Source organism: Corvus hawaiiensis, chromosome 4 (assembly GCF_020740725.1).
Source record: "Corvus hawaiiensis isolate bCorHaw1 chromosome 4, bCorHaw1.pri.cur, whole genome shotgun sequence".
NCBI lineage: Eukaryota > Metazoa > Chordata > Aves > Passeriformes > Corvidae > Corvus > Corvus hawaiiensis.
This window is the reverse complement of record NC_063216.1, coordinates 40,797,920-40,823,558: the sequence shown is the minus strand read 5'-3', so window position 1 is coordinate 40,823,558 and position 25,639 is coordinate 40,797,920. Positions and strand designations below refer to the sequence as shown.

At 37.1% G+C, this 25,639-nt stretch overlaps 1 protein-coding gene across 6 annotated transcripts in view; it reads left to right on the top strand.

The window, feature by feature from the left end:
• SYT1 (synaptotagmin 1) overlaps positions 1-25,639 on the top strand; it is a 342,020-nt gene that overhangs the window by 55,870 nt on the left and 260,511 nt on the right. Inside the window, exon 1 of one of the 6 annotated variants that reach the window (XM_048300507.1) lies at positions 17,703-17,764. The exons of the other annotated variants lie outside the window; for them this stretch is intronic. The gene's annotated coding sequence lies outside the window, so the exon portion shown is untranslated. Of the gene's footprint in view, positions 1-17,702; positions 17,765-25,639 lie in introns of those variants that run through there. 6 annotated transcript variants of the gene reach the window in all.

The window sequence follows — 25,639 nt, the reverse complement described above, 5'->3', positions numbered from 1 at the left end:
ATTTTGGGATGGGAGTTGTATATGGGGGCTGGGGAGAATATTTCAGCTGATGTTTGGATATTGTTGCATTTTCTATTAATAGACTCCAGACAGCAGGTGTGAGTTTTGCTTTGCAAAAAACTCCGGATTTCAGGGATAGCTGATTTATGCGTACATGTTGCATGAGAGAATGTGCTGCTCTTTTTTTCTGTTTCTGTACGAAAATGGGTATTAGAACAAAAATGGCAGCCAGAGTGGATTATAGCTCTGCTGGAACAATTCCAGAAACTCAGTAAACTTCATGTAACTCTGTAATTTATCATACTGGTTTGCCTTTTAAAGGGAGGCTTTTTCGTTCTAGCTGTGACCTCACCCTATAGGCTATTGCCTAGGCAACAGTCCCACTCAGAAATTACCACCAAAAAATTACTTCGTGTCACAAGCACATTCTTTGCATAATTTTATTTATATTCTCATTCAAATAGAATACATTTTAGATATTATGTATATCCCTCACACTGAAGGTGGCAGAGTATCATTTGCATTAGGAGGCTGATTCTCTCCTTCATTATATCAGCTAGCGTAAATGGCAAAAATTGTGATTTTAGTCTCGTACAGAGCCACTCAAGGCTTTCCAGTACTTAGGTAAAAATGATATTTCCTACCTAAAGATGAAGGGGCTGTGCCCTTGTGCTGATCAGGAGGGTGTGGAGGAAAGAGTAGAGTTGAAACAGCTCATGGGAGTCCCCTTTGCCAGGGAAGTGGGAGAAGAGGGTGTCCTTCCAGCTGCTCCAGCTGCTCCACACTCCTTCCCAGTTCATCACCTGAGGCCTCCCAGGGAAGCAGGACAGCTTTCCAGGCAGAGGAGGCATTTTCTGACTGAGGTCGGCTCTGGTTGTGTTGCTCAGGGTGTCTCAGAGCACTGCTGTGGGTTCTTGTAAAGGGGGCCCTACCAGTTCAAGGCACTGGGCTGCACACGTCTCTCTGCCATCCTGGCACTACCTAAAGATGCCTGAGACATTGACCACTGCTAGACATGTGCACCTACAGCCTTCTCATGTGTAATTACTCTAGAAATAGATATTTAAGTACAGGTTTGCTATCCATAATGCAATGCTAAATACTAACAATTAGCATAACTGCTTCCTATTTGTGGTGTGTGGGGATACAGAATTGTATAGGTGACTGATGTTTTTCTAGATACAAAATATTCCTCTTACAAAATGAGTTATTTTAATTTATATTTCCCTGCAATTATCAATGGCAGCAATTAGTAGGTAACGTGCATTTTTTTGAAGGTCACTTAGATTATGAAGCAATCTCATGCATTTTTATGTAAGTTTACTTCATTAAATTCAAAATGGGTGTGGATTCATGTCCTACAGCAAATTTTTCTGATTTAATTTAGCATTTCAGGCATTTCCCTATTCAATATCTTGCTTTCTGCATATGTATATTTAATATGTATAATTTTGATCTACTGCTATCAAATAAGCTGAATTAGGAAAAGGCAACACAGTGTTCAAATAATTTTGCTTGATGAATACTTTAAAGCCTATAGAAGATACAGTGGAAATGCTTAAATTCTCATTAAAATCTGTCTGTTTTACTCAGTGTTTTGCACAGTAATACAAACTAAAGCCCATTAGTTGGTAATTTCTTGGGCAGTTTTCACAGTGGTAACATGGTTATCTATTATCTAGAGATACTTCACTGTTAAAGATATGCTATAAAAAAGAGGGGGTTTAATTAACAAATCCAGTAGTATTAATTTTAAGCCCAGTTGAAGTACTAAACCACGGAACAAGAGGGTATGCATTTAAATAGTATCTCTCAAGTAAAAAATGCTGTTCACATGAACACTGATCTCATCTGCCACATTAGTTTTTTTAAAATGGAGGATCTTATTTTTTTCTTGGGAGCCGAAAAGCTGTATCAGTGTTTCATTTTCTGAGTAGTAGAGGTTTGGACCAGGTTACCTCAAATTAATCTGTATGGTCACATGTCTTGGTCTGTTGGAGGGCTCTGCGGACACTAGGGGTCTTCACAGGAGCAAAGCACAAAAATGCAGGTTTCTTTCTTGGAAAGGAACTAACTGCTTTATTTGAAAACCGCTAGTATTGCTACTTTAAGTATGGAAAGTTCTGTTGAAATCTTGTAGGATCTTGTAATTTAGCATGTTCAACTGGTGCTTCTTTAAAGGGCATCACACCAACAACTTCCATTTAGAACCTTTGTTTGTGTATGTTTGAGCACTTTCATCTAAACTTGATTTTCCCCTTCCCTTTTTTAAACTGAATTCCAAATACTGGGAAAATCAGATAAAATAGGTATTGTTTATTTAAAAACTGTTGAAGTGTTGCAAGATGTAATGAGATGGAGTATCAGCCTAGATGTTTAATTTCAGTTTTGCATCATCCTGGGGTTTTTCTCCATTCCTTAATATGTTTCTGTACGCTTAACTTGCGGTGTAGAATGCTCTCTATTTTTGCTTCATTGGTGGATATATCTGGATTAGATATTACATGTAACTTCGTTAATTATATTTGATTTGTGCTTGTAATAGTATGAAAACTACCAAATAGTAGAATTAACCTCTTCTGCAAAACAGAGTATTTTAAAAAACAAATGCATTACATTTTTTTAAAGCACCCTTTGTATCTTTGGATTATACTCCTCATAAAGTAATACATTTGGAAGATTTTTTGTGTTTTCATGAGGTTAATGCCTGTATTTAAAGAAAAGTGCTGATAGCAATTTAATTGTTCATGTCATAGAGTGAGAGTCATTCCAGAGGAGAAGCATTCAATTTGGGGTGTTGGGGAGGCCTCAGTGAGCATCAGCAGCCACCTCTGGGCAGTGCCTCAAACAGCAGTTGCTCACGGAGCTGCACGTTCACAGCAGCGAGGGAACAGCTGCTGCCTTTGTGTGCTTTTGCAGCTCCCTTAATAAATGGCTGATTAGAAATTGAGCAAAAAATGATGCTCAGCACAAAACAGGAAGGTGTCTTGTGCTTCTGAAGAGTGCACGTGACGTGGTGAGAGGAAAAGGAGATGCAATAGGAGGAAACATTGTCTCCCTAGAGAGGTTTGGCTTTTCAGCACCATGGAAAATGAGTCTTGTTTTGTATCATGAAAAGTCAGGTGCTGCAACCCATCAGCAGCTTTTTTGGGGAACGTGGTGGAGGAAAGAAAAAAGTCAGATCAAGATGTGTAACTGTGTGGCTGAGGGAGTATTTTGGGGCTGTCTGCTGTGAATTGCTGTAATTGATCCAAATGTCCTTTAAAATTGTCTAATTCCTTCTGTCATGTGAAGATGCTCTGAAATGAACACTGGTAGTACATCTTGGAGGTTTGTTGCAAGTTCTGGTGTAAACAGTGCACATCAAATTAATTGCTAAAGAGCTAACTGTGATCTTACGTTTTTATTCCCGAGCCTTGTTCTAAGTACTCGTCAGTTCCAGCTAAATTTCAAGGAAACCATGGTGGTAGATGCCTCCATTTGGTGATGCATGGCAACCCATTTGAATTAACAGGGAAATAGGTGAGGATGTGGTTGATGAAACAGCTGCTTTCGGTGCGGGCTCCTCCCTATTAATCCACCTTGGTAACTGGTCTGCATTTAGGCAAGAGAAAGAGCAGAAGATAAATCCTGATTGAACAGAGAGGTGTGAAGAAAAGCACCCTTACTTATAAAAAGTAGGGATTGCTATCACACACTATTGGGTCACCTCATGCCGTCATCTTTTCCTGTCCATTTCTCCTGGAAATTGCAGCAATACTACCTTTATCATGGAGATGCTGTGATGACTGCATTAAAAAGACAATTCAGATTTGTTTGGAAGTCTCTGGTGACCTTCAGGCCACAGGCCTGTAATTTGTCGAAGAGACTTTTTCTTTGAATTATTGGCCCTTATACTGTCATACATAATCAGTGGGGGCCCATTTGGGTTTCAGCTACAACTGTCTCCTGATGCCGAGTTAACAGCACTTTTTAAATACCAAATAAATTGTTGGTACCTGATGCTAGTTCAGAATTAACATTATTTTAAAAGCCCTGGTGCTGTGATCCTGCGTGCTCAGGCTTATTTTGTGGCACACCAGTTATTGTAGAAAGCAGGGCAAGCGTGGAGAATGGGTTTGCACCCTCTCTCTCCTGCCATCCTCTTGTGCATATGAGAGACCTTCCTCAAAAGCCAGACCTCGGTACGAACACGGTCCAGACTGTTTACAATGAGAGAACACCTCAATTCAAACAGCTGTCAGGGAGCAGGTATTAATCATGCCAATATTCAGCAAGCCATGTGTGAGAGCTTTCTTGTTCCTTTGAGCTTAATATGGATAAAGCCAGTAAAGAAAGAGAAAATGGAAAAGGTGGCCTCACTGATAAGAAAACCTACCATAAACTTTGAATTAGTGACAGTGTGTACCAGATTTGCCTCTGGAGTGTTTCATTAGCATTGTGTACTGCTTCTACTGCATGTTAGCTTTCTGCTGACATGTCACCTGAGATAACAACATCATCTATTTAAAAGGCTCAGGAAAGAGACAAATTAGTTTCCTACTGTCCTAAGGAAAATGTGAGTACTAAACACATTCACAGTGTTTCCACACTCGGTGGAAATTGTTCTGTGTTTGTGATTTACACATTTTTCTTAGTAAAAAGAAAAAAAAAGCCCCCAAATTATTTTTGTCCTCAGATCATGTGACAGACTGGATCAGGGAGATAAATCTCATTCGGGAGATGAAGCAATGTACAATAACATTATGGGACCAGCTGCTCTCTTTGTATAATTTGCTGCAGGGACTGCATTTGCAGAGCCCAACAAGGTCGAAACCAATTAGCTGATTAGAAAGTGCCAGAAATAAGATAGAACATTTAAGTGACAGCAGAAGTAAATGCAGTTCTCCAGTCACTTTGCTCGGCAATACTGATCTAAAGATTTATATGGAAAACACTGAGCAGTATGTTGTGCCTAAGATTATATTTATCCAACACCTTTTTTTTTTTAAACTTAAGAGATCCTGATGATGTTGCAATGCTAATAAGTTCAAGTTGTGCAGATGAAATAGCAGATTTTAATAAATGAAACAGCTGAGCATGGATCTAAGTCAACACTCGAGCTAAATAAAAGTAGCTACATTAAAACTGAACGTTTTGATAGGTTTGCAATAACAAGATAGGGTTTTTTTTTAAGTAGTATCTTATTTAAATGTAAATTTGGGGTTCAGTTATCAAAGTGATTTTTTTAAATCATTCTGCATTTCTAGGGATATAGGATCAGAGTCGTGTATTGCACTTGCAAGCAGGATGTTTGGTGATGTGAATTACCTGGAAGGTAGCATTCAGAGCAAATACTAAAAAAATAAATAAACAGAAAGTAGATTCTGGAGGGCTCTGTGTTTTAAATATACGAGCTGTACTTCTCAGCTCTCAGATAAGCTCATGAAAACTATCAACTTCTGTCTAGGCTGGTGCAGAAAAGCCCAAGGGCAGCAAATAAATTGGGAATGATGGTAGGCTTTGCACGTAGGGTCTACAGAAGCACAGCAGCACATCCCATGACGCCACTATATCCGTGGGTGCAGGACGGATCATATCTTGGGTAGGAGACATGAAGGCAGCCGAGTGTAAACAGAAGAATTTATAGCTCTTCTGTCACAGGCACCGCGGTGACCTCAGCATCGCTGCTGATACATATCCTTGAGCCCTGCTAGAGCAGAACATCGTTCGTTAAACTCAGTGCACCTATCCTGGAGTCAAACGAGGCTCTCTTTAGGATGGATGTCTCTGTAAGCAAAGTCCAAATAGTTCCTGCAAGTTCTGTGGTAAAGGAGGGCGAGCAGTATTTTGTTTAGAGCAGGTTGAGATGAAGGCACTGAGCTATATTCTTTCATTCCTTAACATGTATAAATTCTGTGTAACACTGCAGTCAGGAAGTACTGGGAAATAACTGTAATAAGTGTAATACTAAAAGAGGTGGCACAAGTGTAAATACCTGTTTGTTGTAGGGCAGTGTTGGAGACAGTATACTTGTGTACACTGTCACAGATAATGGTTTTCTGAATTAAGTTGTTTGTGCATAGTTGTTTACTCTTTCTTTTGTATTTGGGTAGCAATAGTGGATCTCTGATGTTGCTATTAATGTTGCCTTTCCTTACATAGATTTTGCTAGGGTTGAAACGGGCTCTAACTATCACTATGGCTAATGGTACCATTTTTTCATCATCTATTTGTTTTTTATGTAGGTGGGTTTTTATGAATTTCTTTAAAGTTTAAATAACTTAGAAATAAAATAAGCAAGCAACTGTTGCAATAGGCAACTGAATATAAGGCATGGGCCTTTTCTGGAAATGCACAATTGACTTAAAAGAAGGGTGGTTAGTAATAGTATATGAATTTACTTACTAGTTTTTGTAGCAGTTTACAGCCCTTCAGTCAGGTGCCTGGAGGTGTGAGCAGTGCAAGATGGTAAATGCTCCATCAATATGGCAATACGAAATGTATACAAAATGGGAAAATATACTGTGATCGTGGCCCCAGATGCCCCTGTGGCCAGGGTGCTGTTCAGTCAACACCTGGATTACTAATTTAGCTTTGAAAATTTCTTCTCGAGATTCTCCTACACTGTCTTTCCTGGTCAGTTCTTTGCTCTTCTTTTGGTCCAATAAAAAGTCCTGACCTTGTCATAAAAGAACTGCCAAGGTCTCACTGATACTTACTCTTCCTTGCTCCTCAGTCATTTCTGTTCAGAAAAATGAAAAGGTTACTGCTCTTTAAATATCGCTTCACAAGGGTCTGTGATAAATGAACCGTCTAAATTCATGTATCTGGTTAGGTAAGCCTCTTTCTTTACAAAAAATAAATACTTGACTTTTGTCAGCTCTTACCTCCTCAGGAAGAAATCGCATGTGTGAGCCTGTTTTGGAAAGTGGCTGTTAATGAAAGAGAGGTACAGATGTGCAGTGGTGTTACAAGGTTCTTTTGTCCCCTCCATTCAGATTTTATCAACTAACAGCATCTCTTATGCTACATCTGAATACTTATGTGAAAAAAGCAAAAGAAAAATTACTATGCCTTCAAAATTATTCTGTCTTTAATCTATTAGGAATGTGGATAGATTGAGATGAGAATAAGTTACAGATTTGTGATCTCAGAACTGGAATTCTTCATGGCTGGTGCTGGATAGTCTTTTTCCTGTGTATTTTGACTTATATAGAGTTGGTATTCAAGTATATGAAAACGTCACTTAACAGTTCAGTAATAAAATGTAGTTGAAGTAGAAAGATCACAAATACCTCAGGGGCATGAAATAGTGAGTTCCACAAAAAAGTTAGATAGATTGTTTTAATTAGCACATTTAGTCTATGGAAAAACAGTGTATGATTCTGTAAACTGAAGACTTGTATTCTCTTATCTTCTGTTTATTCTTTATCATACATAGCTTCTCCTGAAAAATGCTAGATGCTATTTAAGGAATTTTGAAAACGTAAGATAGGTAGGAATCTCCTTGGCTGCCAACTCCAGCTCCTTACTGTTTAAAGTAGCACTTCATATTGATCCACCTTATGTGCTTGTAAAGCACAGTACAGGTACGTATAGTTCCGGGAAGGCGGTGGGCGCTGCATCCATTTTTTCTAGTCCAAGGCTGTTACAGATTCTCATTGCTTTAATGTTTAGATTTTTTTTTCTATTTTTTTGATTTACAGCCTAACTTTATTCATGGCCACCTTACATTTATTTATTTGTTCTTATGCCAGCTGTGGCTCCTAGACTGAATAATTTTTCCTTCCTTTCACTATTCAGTTCCCTGGCATATTTTCTCTTGACTTTCATTTCACCAGACCAGATATGCTTAAGCATTTTCAGTCTCTTTTTGTCAGATAGATTTTCCATTTCTCTGATCATGTTGGCACCTCTTTTCTGCACCTCTTCCAATTTAAGCTTATCATTCTTTAACATGAGTGAGCAGGGTTCTATGGCAATTTAGAGATAGCAATGATTAGATTTTGCCTATATTGCTATTTCCTTCTCTCCTGAAAAATCTTGTTTGATGCAGCTCAGAGTTGCATTGTCCATATAACACTAACAGCTCATACTTAAATCCTATGACTTACCCTTTTCCACCTCGGTCATTTTCAACTGATGAAATTCTGGCTTATGGAAGAAATGTTTTTATTAGTCCTTAGGGGAATGGCCTTGCCATTTATATGCTAGATTTTTATTTCATTGGTGTTATTCATGTTCTCAAGGTCATCCAGTTCTTTGCATAAGGATATCCCAATGCTCCTCGATATTGATTATCTCCCCAAAAATGAATTACCAGGATAGGTCACTAATATTAGTACTGACACTTTGGCTAAAGCAGTTCATAACAAGATTTCTCCCAAGACTAATCATTGAGGAACTCTCTTAATAGCTTCCCTCTAGCCTGAAACTTTCTAACAGTAACCACTTTCATTTCCCCTTTAGTTACTTATGGACCTAATATTTCTGATATTAATCCTAATGTTATGTCAACTGAGTAATGATTTCCCGTGTGGCATGATATGAAAAACGCTTATCTGAACTTCAGGTATGTGAGGTCTCTCACATTTCCATTGTCTAATAATCCCCAGAACCTTGAAGATAGCTACTGAATTGATACAGTGTGATCTGCCTACTAATCTTCCCTTGACCTTCATGTCTTTAAATTAAATACATTTACTTTTAAAACTTCCTCTGAAAAAATACACATTTTTGAAATGCTTTCCAACTATCTGTTGCTCTGATTGCTTTCTCTTCTCTCCTACTTTGCTGCCCTACTCTGTTCTACTCTCTTCTATACGTATAGGACAAGATAATGATCTTGCTACCTGAAATATCCTCTTCCTGTTCTTTCAGACTTTGGGCTGGAAACTGTTCTGTCACCCTCAGCTTATCTACTTGAGCCTTTCTTCTAGTTTTATAATTAACTGATAATTTACATTTTTTACTCCTGTTACACATCTTCATCCCTGTGTTCAATATTTTCACCATCATCCTAAATTCTGTACTATCTTCACTACATTGTGATACCTTTCTCGTTCTTCTACTTCTTTGTATTTTATTCATATAGTTGAAAAATATTTTACCATTTGTTCTTATGTACAGACTGGTGTATTTATTGCTGATCCCACCACATGTATATGCATAAGGTTGTTTACAAAGAGCAAATATGTTTGAATAGTAAAATATCTTTGAATTAAACAGCAGAACCCTCTAGATCTTAATCCTTAATTCCGTACACAAACCTTTGAAGTAAATTTTGCTTACAACACACTCCTTATACATAGGGTTAGGCAGCTATTTGAAGGAGCAGCATAATTTATTTGCTCAGGCTTTAGTCTAGGCTATCCTGTGCAAATAAAATGAAAGAATAATTTTCAGACTTCATATTACAATCTGTGTTAAAAGAACAAGTTAACTCCTCTTTTACGTGTTAAGTCAACCTAGTGTTCAGATAAAGTATGGTTTTGGAAGACTGAAAGGAGGAAATGGAAAATATCAGTCCAGTGGTAGTTGGGAGACTGTTCCCCAGACAAGTTGAATGTATGAGATTAATAAGAATGAAATTAAACACTCTAGAGTGAAAACTTTGAAGTTGACACAGAGAGCAGAAGTTAATGCAAAAGGAAAAAAGTGGAAAAGAAAGCAATAAGGAAGGCCATCACTAAGCCGGCACAGACTGTACAGGGGAAGCAAGAGCCAGGCAGGTCATGGGATTTAGGTCTTTTACTGGGGTAGAAGTGAGCTTCCTGCTATGAGAAGAAGGGTGACAGAAATTTCCCACCCAAAGCTATGTGAAAGATAAGGGGAGAAAAGGAAGAGGAAAAAGATTTTGAGCCTTGAGGAGAAAGATGTTCATTGGAGGCAACCACAGCTTCAGTGACACAGTGAGATAGAAGTCTAATATAAAGTAAGACAGTGTATACTAAATGTCTTGGGGTGACTTTATGATGTGTATCCCATATCGCTGCCCTATGCCCAGAAATTAATTCTTGTGCCTTTCTGTGCCTCTAAACTGAGCCTGAGAGGGGGAAGGAAAAACTGAGCAAAACTTTTTCAAAGCAGTTTGCAGCTTGTTCAAGGTCACACAGAGATAGCGTTTTTTTTTCCAGCTGGGGCAGGGGAGGGAGGAGGCACCCGGCTTGCGGCTGCCCGGTCAGTTTCTGGCCAGTTGTTCAGTTTCTTTTTCTCCAGAGAGAGACTGAGAGTTGAACTTTTTTTCTTCCCCTGGAATTTTGGATTTTCTCTCTTTTCTACTAGACTACTTCAGTATCAGAGCACATCGGGAGGACTTTCCACCGAGTGCAGAGGGCCTGGCCCTGGGCCAATCCCCAGCTCCGAGGAGACCAAAGGGGGGACTCAAACACTTTCCCAGGTTTTTTCCTTCACAGCAAAATTTTATTATTTAGCATTATTATCCTTTTCCCTTGTGTTTGTTAAATAAATAGTTTTTATCTCCTTCACTTGCCTTCGAGGAAAATTTATTTTTCCCCAAACCTGGTGGGGGAGGGGTGGTGACCTGCCTTCTCTCAGAGGATATATTTCTAAATTTGGCCAAACCAGCACACTAATGCACTATAATAGTTTATTCACCTGAGAGCACATAGTGACAGTGAATGCTTCTAGCCATGTTTGGGTTAAGTGAAAAAGGTAAAAGGGGAAAAAAAGAGGTGAAAGTTTAATTATTTACTATTTTTATATTTACCCAACATATATTTATGTTTACAAACATTAGAGTAACTTTTGCTAACTTTGTTGACCACCTTTGTCTGTACGAGATAATTCAGGGGGTTTTTTTTGCCTTTTGGAAGGAATACAGTATCTTTCAAGCTTAAGAATAATTCAGGTACCCCACAATGTGTTTCATTGCTTGCCAGATACTGGGCCACTAATCTAATTCAACTTGGCATTTCAAGAGAAATTATTTTAATTTTGATAATTCAGTACTAAGAAAAATTCCAGCTCCTTGTGTATGGATTTTGATAATAGATGCTGTAATCATAGTGTAAAAGTCTTCAATATATTAATTTAATAATACAGAGCAAAATCCAGAACTGCTTGCCTTGAGAGATCATAGGGTTTCTTTAGAGGTTTCCTGCCTTTTTCCTTTTTTTTTTTTTTTTTTTTTTAAATTGTAATTATTTTCTATCATTTTGGGGAACAATGTTGTGTAATTACATTTGCATGGCCAGGAAAGGGATCATAAAAGTGTCATGGGTCATTTGGGTTGCTGAGAGCTGTGCCATGAGTGTGTGTGTGCCTCCATTTGCCAAATTTCTGTTGAATTGCACCTACTACGGGAAAGCAGGATATGTTTTAGAACAGAGGTTGCCAAGCTTTGACAAAGCTTCTCTGGCTCCTTGTTGGGGTACCTTGTGTAACTTAGAAGAGTCGTTAACTTGTTCAGGAGTGCATACTGTAAGGAATCCATCATGGTCCTTCTTCATCCTTCTTGAAGTACCGGCTCATTCCTCCGAGAAAAAGTGTTGGAGCTGTGCTAGGCATATAGCAACTAGGCAGTTAACCGAGGTGAGACACTTCAGTGTCTTCTTGAGTGGTAGAAAAGAGTTCAGTAAGTTTTAATGAAATGAAACTGATTGTGTAATCTTTTAGACAGTGCCAAACATCCAAAGTAAGTGGATGAAAACTTTAAAACAGAAAATTAACTCTTGTACTTGTTGGAGAATCTCATGGAGCTCACAGCAGTTCCTGCTATGATGCTGCTCTAACACCTAGTTGAGAAATGTTGATCTATCATGTGCAGTGCTTAGTATATATAATGACCAAAGATGTCAGTGGCATAGGAGTCCAGTTTAAGACAAGAGGCAGCAGATGAATATAACAGTGAAAGGGGGTACAAGTCCCAGAAAATGGATTTTAAAGAATAAGGTCAGTTTTGATCATAGCCAGAATTACACAGCTCATTTCTTCAGCCTTGTGCTGAATAGGGTTTCACCAGGCTAGTAGTACTACTGGGTGCTTCAATACATACTGTTCTTTGCAGACACTATGTTTTGAGGCAGTAAATAGAGTCAGGAACCACTATTTGGGTTTTTTGAATTTTAGTGGCCTCTGCATCATTGAGAGGACATAGGAAATGTAAGCTTTGGTTTCTGTTTCTTCCTCAGAAGTATGATTTATAACAAAAAATAACTAATGAAGGCTGAGTCACAGCATCTCTTATTAGAAAAACTTATTTTTATCGGTAGAATATATTCTCTATAAGTGATTTGTTGTTCTCATAATTTTAAGTATTTATAAAGGATTCCTTTTAGAGATTAGTTAAGTTATATGGGGGGAAAACCTCTCACTAACAAATAAGTTCCCAGAGGAACAGTAACAGCAACTGAGAATCCCTGTTATGGTAATAGAAAGGTTTATAGCTTTATGGGTCTATATGGGAGTCTTATGCAAGCCTGTACTCCCATAAATCACAGAGATATTATATTATGCTGAAAGGGATGAAGATGCTCAGCTGACTACATTTTCAGCTACATCAGTAGTTAAGTCAGTGCTAAGGAATGTTTCAGTGATTTAAAGGAATAGAATAAAAATGCACTTTTATCTCAATGGCATACCAGTTTAATGAGTAATATTAAGAATGGTTGTAAAGAAACAGTATGTAACAAAGTAAATTCTCTTCATTCAACACTGCAATTAAAACACAAATGCTATTTATGGAAAAACCTGTTGTTAAAAAACAATTACAGTGGCTTGTTTTATTCTGGTCTTTCATTGAAAGACAATAAAGAATGTTATTCAATTTTTCTGTTTTCAACTAAAATGCTATTGAATTTTCATACATGATCATTTTGCTTTTTTTCTCCTCCCATCTGTGTATTTCACCTTTAAGTTTTAAAGAGCTATTTTTTCCAGAAATAATTGGGTCATCTTTAATTGCTGTCAGCAATTTGTTAGTGACAGTAAAGCTTACTCTAGTTTCAGTCATGGATTTGTGAAAGCTTCCAGTATTTAATGCTGCAAATAGCTTTTGTGGCAGCACACTGCCCTCCTCTCCAGCACAGCTCGTTGGACATCCATGTTCTCTTCTATTTAAATGAAGATGGAACATCATGCCCCGAGATGTTACATTCTCGTAATACCGGTTTTTTTCTGAGCATGGTATTCAAAGAATACACAAAACCATGCCAAAAAAGCGATGGTTATTAGTATATCCAAACCTGCAAATGTAGCTTACATTATAAATCCTTATTTTCACGAATTTAATAATGCATGTTAGAATAGCCATATCAGAAAGGTTCAGTATTTTTAAATGGATACATTTCAAAGTAAGATCTGCAGAAACACAACATTGTGATTGGATGCACTGCTGTGCATTTTTTTCGTTTGTTTGTTTTTCTACTGCCTCGATAATTATGTGGTGAGATGATCTCCTTATTTACTGACATTCTGTAGGATCACACCAGTAATTCACCTGAAATGACTGTCTGCAGTCTTACAGGGTCTTACTGCTGAGGCTTTTTGAATGCTAATGTAGGTCATAATTAATCAATAGTGATTGTGCTAAGCGTAAAATATTTATGTGATCTTCATAACTGGCACCTAAATTCTCCACAAGAGACAGCCTTAAATAGTAGCAGAGCTTGCCCTTGCATCTCTCTGTTGTAGGCTTGTCCTGTTTGATGTGCTGGCATGCTTGCCCTAAATAGTCTCTGAGGTGAGTTGTTTGGATATGTCATTTCAACTGAATATAGCTTTGCATACTCTTGTAGCACATAAAACAATAGAATACCAAAAAAAATTCTAAATAGCATACAGCAAAATATGAAATATTATTCTTTTCTGCTAATCTTACAGAAGCAGCACTTTAATATGTCAATTAATATTATTTATTGAAATTCCATTTTGAGGAGTTAATAAAGAAAATGCTTTATGTGCTTATTGAAAGACTGGTGGTTTGCTTCCTGTGTAAAACACAGTCTTAAGCTTCTTCTAGCATTAAGAAGAAGCGCATTTTTTTCTCATCTGTTTGTTTTGTCTTTATACCTTCATTAGGATGGCAGTTTATAGCTTACATTCTTTGTTCGAACATTCTTACTACTGTTTCTGCTTGATAGGAATTACAATAGATTTTCCAACAGAAATAGGACTTAAAAGTGGCAATTTACTAAAAGTGACTGGGTACTGTGTTGTGATTCTCTAATGCCAATGTCAGTATATGTTTAAACTCTTTGGTTTATTGCTGTAATGTTTTTCTCTCTTTTGACTGCATATTTGCACAGTACCCGGCACACTAGGGCTCCGATCTTAATTAAATCTCAGGATTGAGCTGAAAAGGAATGAGTATTTATTATCTGGGAAAAATGTGGAAGGCAAGGATCTGGAATCCAATAAATGCATATAAAATGAAGTCAGCAATTCCCTCCTCAGTCTTGTCCACCCAAAAATCAACCCACCAACAACTAGAAGAACAGTTAAAAAATTAATTTAGGCCCTTAATTCTACAAATACACATGGGGTACCAAGTAGTTAGCAAATTCATTAGTGTTGTTTTATGTCAGCACTGACACAACACTGTGTCTACAAAAAGTGATCTATGCAATTAATTTGTAACTCTTCCTTAGGAGTGCATAAAAACTGAAATCACATGAAGGTGAGGGAAAACTTTGGTATACCATAAACATTATATTGTATTATACTGTATAAAGGTAATAATCGAAAACTGTGTGCATGCCAGGAGGAACAACTTTGCAATTGCAAAATCTGGAGATGAAGCTGATTCTGTTACCTTAGATGCTGTTTTTTTCAAAAGATAGAGCTAATAAATTTTTCATACCCTAGTTTAAATTCTGCTTTATTGCTTTGAGTGTTAAATTTTGATGTTTACCTTTTAGAAAAAGAGATTTCTGATTGATGTTATTAAGGACATTGTTAAGAAGTATTGGAGGTGACCAAAGTTAAACATGGTAGGTTTTACTAAAATGACTAATTATAATAGATGCCTGACTCCATGAAAGCTGCTGGAAATAAGATGCTTACTCATATAGATGTTTTTATAACCTCCATTAGGTGCTTTTGTGCATCTTTAGACATGTGAATACCTCATCTGCTGGTCTAAACAAAGAGGCGCATGCACTGGCAACATTTACACAGACGGAAGTCAGGTATGCTTTGCCTCAAGTCAGTGGGCTTTGTTTGTTTACGCCTCCATCTGAAGATACTCTAGCTGTAATCAGTTTGGTTGCCAGCTTTCAAGTGAGAAATTATACTTCAGGAGGACAAATAAATGCATTTTGAAGATGAGGAGACAAAAGCTAAAATTACTTCCATATGACAAAAAGTGTGTGACATATCTGGGTTAGTTTCATACATAACAATGGCTGATACTAAATACTGGCCACAAAATAGAAAATTGGAATCACACAATACACAGCTCTTCTGTTTGGCATCAGTTCCATAATACAATAAAACTTCTCATTTGTAAGCTTGTCTGGTTTTCAGAAAAAGACTGAGAACAATTTGATCTGTCCTGATCAAACAATACGGTGCAGGTGGTTTAAAAACAAAACAGTTAATCAAGCAAAATTTTACTTAAACTACCTTTCAATTCATCAACCAGTCTATGCACACTGTCAGTTGTGCCTTTCTGAGCAATTATTTATAGAATATTTAAATAGTCTGGACAGCATGTGGAACTGCTGAGAATAATATTGTATTATGAATTACTTCTTCAATTTGTTTCAGTTCAATATGGACTGACAACATGACAGTGAGTCAACCTGCTGTTTTCTTGAATGCAGTACAATATACCATTTATACTGGAAATTAAGTTCTGCCTCAAGTATTGTTTTTTCCACGTTAAAATATTCCTGAAGTAAACTATGAAATGGTGTGACAAACAGAATTACTTATTTAATCATATTTCTACTTCTTTTTACATATGTATTATCACAAACTTTAGAAGTCGCATTTCTCTCAGTAAGGGTCAATTCTCTGTTCTTACCTGCATGACTCCCATTCAAGCACAAAGCACCACTTGGAAACACAGACATTATGATGGAGAAGTTCCTTAGTGGACTGGATGCTACTTGAACTTTTTAGAGAAATCAAAGAAATGTATGGAGTAGAAGGAAGCTGAGAGATGTCAAATACGTCAGGAATGATATTGTCAAAAACTGGACAAGCTTTGATAAGCTGTAAATTAAGGAAAAGGAATTATAGAAATTACAGAGGCAAAAAACTAGGGGGAAAAAAGGGGTAATGCAGTTATGGACATGATGTGTTTATATGAAGTTTATAATATACTACCTGGAGCAAAGACAGTTGAGTAATTTTTCTTGTGCTGCAGTTTGGAAAGTGGAACAGCAAGGGGATGGAAATGAGGCTGGTGGCAGCAGAGGTGACATCTAGTTTGAGGGCTATGACATCAATAGTTGCATTTAGACTGCATGAGGAGTGCTTTGGGGTGTCCTGGTTGCTTGCTCATCAGTGTGTCTGGAAACCAGGGTGGAAATGATAGGAGAAGGAAAATGAGGGAAGGTCACTGTGTGCAGTGAGATATCATTCTGGCAAACTGGAGACATGAACTGTGATAAATATCCGTATTGAGTCTGGGTCAGGTGGAACTAACTTCCTGCGTGGCTGCTCATATGCTGCTGATTTAGGTTAGTGACTAGAACGGTGCTGGTAACACACCAGGGTTTTACCTATTGCAGAGCAGCACCTGCACAACAAAAAGGCCTTTTCTAACTCTGCCTGTGGCAAGTAGGCTGGGGGTGTGCAAGAGCTTGGGAGGGAACACAGCCAGGACAAGTGACCCAAATTGACCAAAGGGGTATTCTGTGCCTTAGAGTGTCAAAAACTGCAGGCTGGTCTTTTTGAAGTAGTTGCTTGGAGGCTGTTTGAACTCTGGGATGCTGGTGGGAGGGAGGGATTGCCTTTGCTTCACTTGTGTATTTTTGCCCTAATTTTTTCCTTCACTTCTTAAATTGGCTTTGTGTCATCCCATGAGACTTGCTTCTGTGATTCAAATTCTCCCCTCTGTGCTTGGAGGTAGTAATGAATCGGTGGCTGGTGGGCACTTAGTTTATGGCCAGGGGCAACCCACCACAGTATCTGAAACTTCAGCATCCTTCTGAATCCTACTGTTCAGAGATAGTCAGAAAGCTGCCAACTAGAAATGAAGCAGTAGTGTCAGTTTATCTCTAGTTAAAAAAGAAAAAATTGATTGAAAAATTGAAAACAAGAGAAAAAAGTAATATTAATACAAATGTTTTACAGAAACTGATTATGTCAATGGCTTTTGGGGGCTTTGGACATTTTTATGGCATTGTGTTATTACTTTTCTGGTAAGTAAAATTATCTGTATCACTTAATATTCTGTTGGAGGTTCTCAGTAAGCACTTGTCTTTATGATACATGACTTCACACCTTCTAAACCTGATCATCTAATATTGACAAACCTCAGGAAATCCACAGAAAATTAAGTAGACTTTTCATCTGCCTGTAACAATTTTTTGGGTTTTTTCAGTAGTATTTTTGAACTAATGGCTTAAAGACTGATTGAGCCAATGGTCATGACATTTTCCTCATCACATGGGGACTATCCCAATGAGTACAAACTTACTTTTGGTACTCAAGTAATCAGCCAATACTAAATTTGTATCTGGTTATTTACGTTCTATTTTGAGTCTTGAGAGAAGTAATAGCATCTATCATAACTTCATGTTTTTCAGAATGTCTTGTTAAGGTGCAGACTAAAAGACTATGAAACTGTGATCCACATACCTTCGTCAAGGTACTACAGACAAGTTTCCTCTCCTAATTAAGTGACAGGCATTTCCTTATGGTTAAGAAGGTAGTACTTCAAAGACAAATGAGAATTATTTAAAATGCTATCTTTACCACAGCCTGGTTCATCTGGAATGATGGATTGGTTATTAATACATCTATGTTCATAGATCTATATGCGTATAATATATGTGAAAGTTAACAATAAAAGATGCAGATTGAAAAATACGTGGGCCTTGCACTCTTTCCTCTACCAAGGCAGAATTTACTGTGCTATGTATTTGTTTGTCTGAACTAATTATAAAATCTCATGTGTGTTGTGATTTATATAATTCTTGATGAAAACCTGGTTTCACTGTTGTGAGTTGGATGCAATGTTCCCAATTTTTCCTGTTTCCAAATAAGTGCAACTCTGAAAACTTGGTATCTAAGCTGCATAGCCCAATTGGGCAAAATGAAAAGCATCCCACTCTTAAATACACTTTGTTGTAATTTACCATAATTTGACTGCTTTATGTGTGCACCTGTTCATGGTTTGGGTGTAGATTCTGACAAAGAAGCTTCCTGGAAAGTGGATGATAAAGAAGCGATGATGAAGTTGTTGTTTGTTGTAAATGCAAACACCAGTTTTCAAGGGAGCTAATTAAAATCTTTATCTGATCCCTAGTTGCAAGAGAGCTCTGCCTGGGTGTATGTGCTAAGTTCATGCTGTTAGAGATTTCTAATTTGATTGGGGGGTTTTTTTCCTGATTTTATGAGTACAGCTTTTTTTTTTAATGTTCATAAGTCTTTGCCAGAGGAAATGGCAATCTTCCCTTTAAATGTTGCAGTTGGGAAACAATGCTTGGCAAGTAAATTTTAATATTTTTTTCCTTTATGTATATGAGAAAAATGGCAACTCAGCTCATCAAAGCTGGTTGTAGAGGAAAATGCTTCTTTCCAACCTAATTGGTTAATACACGATTGTTTTGAAGAGAGTTGAACCTAAGGTAATGTTCAGGGTTTTGATAAACGATGAGCTTCTATTACCAGAGCTTTGTGAAGATTGTTTTGTTATCTTAAAAAGGACATGCTGAGTATTCTAGATACAGAGGGGCATACTGTACATCAGCTTGATTCTGGCAAGGAACATAAAACTCTTAATCTGGCATTACAAGCTGTCAGCTGGTCACATTAGTTGACTTAAATAATTGCTAGTTGAGCAAGTCCACAGATCTGGAAGACAGAACATCAAAAACTTGCCCTTTCTTTGTCAATGTGTTAATTGTATGTCTTTAAGTTATTTTCGCTTGTGGCATTAAGGAACCCAGTTGTTCCTTCTGGAGAGAGTTCTATATGAGATACTTTGTTTGATATCTTTGATAAATTAAAGGTTATGCTTGTAGTTTAAGCTGGAAATTGTTCTTTAGTAGCAAGTAAATGAATTGATCAGTGTGGAATGAGAGATCATGAAATTAGTGTGGTACGAGAGGTCAATGAGAGTTCGAGGGTAGGAGTTGGCACAGTATAAGGAAATGTAATGTTTTTGCTCTGTGGTGATCTATTGATTCTTACTTTTAATTACATGCTTCAGCATTCATGTGGAAGAAAAATGTTTACAGCAAAGCAAGATGTCTTTCACAGTCTGCTTTTGCTGTAGTAAAAAAATTAATGTTAATGATCAATGAAGCAAAAGCAAAAAGAATGTTAGTAAGTAACATCTATATGTTAGTGATGTGAAGCAGGAGTGTGATATTTACAAAGAATTTCAAATGAGAACCAATAAAGTAGGGTGGTAGTAGAAATACTCTTCTTGTCTTCCTGTCACTTAAGTTCAGATCGAAGTTTGCCTGTATGTATTGTGTACTGGTTTTTATTAGGAAGTAGAGAAATGGACTGGAATTTCCTTCAGTAATTTTGTATAATTTTAACAGATAAACAAGAATTTCAGTCCAAATTCTTCTGGGAAAAAATATCCTACTGAAACAAGAGTGACCAGAACACGTATAAGCTTGAACACTGACATGTGAGACAGGTGCATTTTTTTGAAAGGTGACAACTCAAAGATGTTGGCCATGTGTCACCAAGGTCATTTTTTTATAAATGTCTAGCTGTGTGCTACCATATGGTTACCTAAAACAACACACAGGGAAGGAACGAATTTGCAAGCTGCAATTACCAGATCAGACAGTTCTGTGTGTTCATATGACTCTGACTCTGTCACTTTGTGTACTGCTCTTGCTTTACCAGATAAAATGTAGTTCCTCCTAGGTTTTAGACCATCCTGTTGGAATCTGTGTTTAAACTTGTCTGCCTTATACTTGTCTATGCTACGTAAGGAAAGAAAATTGATCTAACATTTATTATTGTTATTATCATTATTACTTTTTCACCATTCTAAATAACAGGAAAGGTGGACATGCTGGAATAATCTTGCAAATTTTGATCTCAGAGTACTAATAGAATAACAGTTTTGATGGTTCAGATACATTTCACTTGCAGTAAAGTGTGAAACTTTCTCATACATGTGCTTTGATTTATGTATCTTTCTACGTCATTAAGTAGTTGTAGTCTAGGTGCAGTTACACTACTACTAATGAAATTATGATCATGGACATAACCAGTTTAAGCCATACAAATTTGTTCAGTGCAAGTGGAGTCACTTATAGTACTAAGAACCAGTGGGTGATGCAGATGTGTCAGGTGGTGGTTTTGACTAATTACTGGAATATGAAGGCATCCGTTTCCTTGCCTTTGCTTAGGCAGAAGTATAGACAAATTCAAAGCATCTCATTGAAGTGGAAGAATGGTTCCAGTAATTCAGACCAGGGATTCTCATAGCCTTGGATCTACAGTGTTAAGCATCCTATCACCAGTAAGCCATAGCAGATTTCCAGAGAAGAGGAGAGTGAGAATACATAACACATCTCTAGAAAATTCCCAGCTTCCAACTGTTTTCAGCTCAAGGGATTTCCTGAACCTCATGTGATATCTCCAGCTCTCAATGAATTCTTTTCTAAATTCCTGTTAAATTTCCCCATACAGCTTTTTTTGTTTCTGAGATAGATCTTTCACCTCTTGGGAAAAGAACCACTTTCTTCTGTTTATTTTTCACTTTGCTCCTACCAGCTTCCTTTAAAGTTGCTAGATTTCCTATATACAACGTTATGCCAAACCTAAAATGGTACAAAGGTAGAGTTCTGAGTCCTCTGTCTTGATGAAAATTATTGCAGAAGGTCACAGAAACGCAGCTTTGCAATTGAATTTATTTACAAACAACTTTACAGAAGGAGAATATAATTTTTAAAACACTGAGAAGATAGAAATTGTCAGTTGATACTTTTCCTCACAAAACTATTGCATACCTGGTCTGTATGGATGATAAAAGGCACTGAGATCAATTAGCCTGTGTTTTTAGTTGTGTGTTAGGTACTCAAACAGGTTATGCTAGAAAGCTACAAGGATAGTGATATCAGCTTGATTTTGCTGACAGTTTGAATAACAGCCAATATTTAGAAGATGAGAGGGAGATCTGATAAAAGTAGTACAGGCTGGAATGATGTCTGTATTCAGTTCTTATTTAAGCCATTCATCATGTAACAAAGTCTTCATAACATTGCTTGGGTTGAAGCTTAAAATTTGTGCTTTGGTGTAATTAACAATCATTTGCAGTAAACTAAAGAGATCATCCAAATCTCTACATATGTTCCCTCATAAATTTAGGTCAAGGCTGACTGAAAGATCTTGCTGGTCTAGATTGGTAAAAGACTTCTGTGGTTGTTTCAGAGTGGAGACAACTTCAGTGTGCTTCAGACTGAAAGGAATGTTTTTTGTTTAGTATAGGAGATAAAAAATACGGTCAGAATTCCCTGAAAAAAAAGAGTAAGAAACTATTACTACTGTCTTCCAGAACTAAAAGAGGTTCACAGTTTTGTCAGTTTTGGTCCTTTTTTTTTTTCTTACCCAAATAATGATGCTCTGGAATTTTTCAGTCTCTATGTTTCTAAATAATCTGAACTTTCAAAAAAGAGAGCCCAGTGCACACACTGGAGAGATACATTTTGAAAACTAATTGAAGGGATTAAAGAATTTGTGAATCTTGTACCTCAGCAGTTTGTGTTGGTAATAAAAATATTTTGCGCTACTAAATTGCATTATGAGCACTGAATGTTAGGAGCATGTAATAGTCAAATATGTGGTAGGTGGGCTACAGCTGTAGAATTATCATCAGCAGTGGAAGAGACTACTATACTTATTGACAGGAGAAGAAAAATCAATTAAATAGTTTTCTTCTGAACATTGGTTAAAATTAATTTGTTGACAAGATACTCTTATATTGCAATCCCAGGTAATATCTGTGCTTTCTTTCAAAACATCACATAACATTTTCTATTGAAAAAAAAACCTCAGTCAGAAAATACACATCCAAAGGCATTTTATCCCAGTCATCTGTGGTAGAGATGGCAGCAAGATGACATTGTAAATTTGCTCAGTTTTATACTTCTTCTCTCTGAATCTGCTTGTTCTTTATAACGTAACTGCAGGCAAGCCCTTAAGCTTGCAGATGTAAATAGCCAGTGTCAGTATGTGTTTCAGGCAGAGCAGAGCTATACCTTCGGCTGAATACCTCTCAAGGTGAGGCTTGAGAGGCCTCATTTTAGCTCATGCTATAGAAATGAGCAATTAATCTTTTCTATGGACAGATTTGGCTTTTTTTCCAGAAAGCAGTGAGAGCAAACTGAATTTATCTTCATCTTGCAGTGTTTCTGGTGGCATTCTTCATAACTTGGTCATTGACCTTTCTTAATAAGAAAGCCTTTTCCCATCATCTTTTAATACCTGCTGCCTTCTTTCTCTCTCTTACTGCATTTCCCCCCAAATGTTCATACTACTGAGGAGGTGTCTGAGAACCAGGCTTTTGATAGAGAAGAACAAGTTCGTTAAAAATATACCACCAGCTTAAGTATGTTTTTATGCAATTAAAAAAGAAAGACATGGCAAAACAAGCAACCCCTACCCCCCCAACCTCCATTTTGTTTGCATTTTGTATCTCCATAGACGACACATACAGGTGTTCCACAGACAGTACCAGTATTCTGGCAAGCTCTCGCTTGGGGTCTGTACACCATCACAGTGCTGACAGATGCACTATTATACAGAAATGCAAAAATTATATTTGTATTTCTGTATGTATCCTGCAAAAACCCAAAACATTCAAAACTCTCCTTGTTACTCTGTTACAGCTCGCTCAAGCCATCTGCTTGGTTTTCCTGCTGCATTTGGTCTCATTAGTCATGTTCACATGTACTTCAGGCTGCTTAATTTCATTATGCAAAGTATTATGCGCTGTTCATCCAATAAGTGAGAGAGGTTCATCCTGCTCCCTAAGGGACTTGTAAAAAGAAATTTTAAATCTCTAAGAAAACCTAAAAATTCTTGTTGAAACATAGTTCATGCTTCATTGTTACCTGTATTAAAACATACTGAAACTTACTTTATAGGTTTATCTTTTCCTGACTCCCAAATGTTAACTCCTGTCTCCGTAGAAATATTGGCATCTAACTAAGATTTTTCAGCACAGTTAAGATCTCAACACAAAATGACATATCATATCTGAAAGTTTCATTTTTTGGCAGATTTAGGTTTTCTGCCTAGCAGTGAGATTGCCAGTTCTGACAGAATGTGGCCATGCCTGTGAATATTCACTAGAATTAGCGAAATCATAAACCTTTTGGAAAGGAAAAGAATTCAGAGGGAAGAGGGATCTGTTAATGAAACAAAGATGAAAATTCTCCATTTGCAGTCATTGCTGAGTGTGCTCTGGCTTCTCAAAACTCCAGATATGTGATAAACTCATAGCATTCCTATTACCCAATAGATTTTTTGTTGCAAGATGAAAGAGACATAAAAAGAATTTCCCATGAGGGCTTCTGGTACTCCCTCTGTGTGTTATCCCAGCTAGAACTCTGCCGGGACCACAGTGGACAGAAGAGTACCAGAAAATTGGTCAGCACTGAGCTGAGGAGGGAGTGGCCGAGGCAGGATGAGCAAAGGCAGTGGATTAATAGTCAACCTGGATAATGAGAAAGGGCATAAAAATTGGACATGGGATGGGAAACTGGGACTGACTAGACAAAGAGAGTCAGAATTGGCAGGGAGCTATAGAGAAGACAGATTTAATAAGGAATTGGATATCTGGACAGCAGATGTAGAGCTGCCAACATAGCTGCCAGTAGTATCAGCCAGTGATCCTAGCTCGAGAGAACTGGGAATGGTTGAGAAATGAGCCAGGAAGGCAGGAAAATGGAATTCAGTGGGAGTTGTCTTGGATATGTAAGAACTTACAACATATTCTGCATGCTCTGAAGGGGGAAAAAAAAAAAAGGCAGGTAGAGAGGAAATGAGGATCCATTCTTTGGTGTATAAAATGAGTGGATTTTATTATCTTGAAAAAAATTTCATCATGAAAATAATAATTTTATTTTAGGAATCTGCTCTGTAGGGTATATGAATTCTAGAGCATTCACAGAATAGGTGGGGTAAACCCTTTAAATTCCTTAAAAAAACAACCTAGGCACTGAATGAGCATAGCTCCTCACAAAAAATTTGTGACTCAGAGACTGTCACAAAGCCTCAGAAACAGACTGAATTAAACTTTGAGTGCTTGACATTGCAGTGATGTTCTTTTATTAATGTTGTGGTCTGCATCTAATGAGTTTAATTTCACTTTGTTGTTTTGATAAATAAATGTATTCTATCCAGACAGCCACAAGCTACAAAATAATTGTTGACTGTGAAAGCCAGAACATTTTTAACCAGCTTTTCCTGATAGTTATTTCATTAAAACCCTAGGTCCTGGAGTAATTTAAAGGATTTAGTCTTTCTTTCCTTTTCTGATGGAAAAGACAGATTATGTGGAGGTGTAAATTCTTGTGCCCCCTGACTTTGGTGACTGTAAATTCAATGCAATGCACCTTGCTGATACGGACTTTATTCCCTAAAAATTAGACGGCAAATAATAGGTATATATATATTTATAGAAAATTCCATCACTTTTATGGTATTGATTTCTTAATACTTAAACTGGTGAAAAATGAAAGCTTCCAATGCATTTAAAATAATTTTAATGAATTTTTGATTTCATGCAGCGCTTTTGTTGTTTAAAAAAAGTCTTTATTTGTAATTCTACATTTTTAAATATTGTCAAGTCTGACCAAATCAAATACTGATACTACTTCCTTCTAAGGAAAATAATCAAAAGTGCTATATATAAAATATAGGGACTGAGGACAGGCTTTATGGGGTGCGATTCAGGTACTGGGCAAGGATTCAAGGCATTTAAGACTGAGAAGGATCCTTAAACCAGACTTGTGTGACTTTCAGCATATTGTTTAATATTTGTGTACCTTAGCTTTCATCTGTAGAACAAATATGTTGATATAGCTTTACTCCTATCCTTTACTGTCTCAGGGATTTGATTTATAAAAATCCTAAAAATCTCTAACAGTCTTGTTCAAACAACTTCCAGCACAGCGAGCATTTAGTCTTAACTGGAGCTTCTAGTTATAGCTGTGGGGAAAAAGTCATGTGAATTCCTTTGATTTACCAGAATAGGAGACTCTATAGAAGGAAAATAGAAGAGCAGAGAAGGAAAAAATATCTAGTATAATCTGAATAGCTCTAGGACATTGTTTTGAGTCTAAGAATGAATTGACAGATGTCGCTTTTGCCCCTTAATCCAAACTGTTCTGAAATTGTCTGTTTGTGTATAGAAGTTAAAAAATGTTCAAGTATAAATCCATGTCTTTCCAATATCATATGAATTCACTGAGCATGCCAAGTTAAGGAATCTTGTGGGTTACAGCAGTAGAAAAATATGATATGAGATCACTACCATTCACTT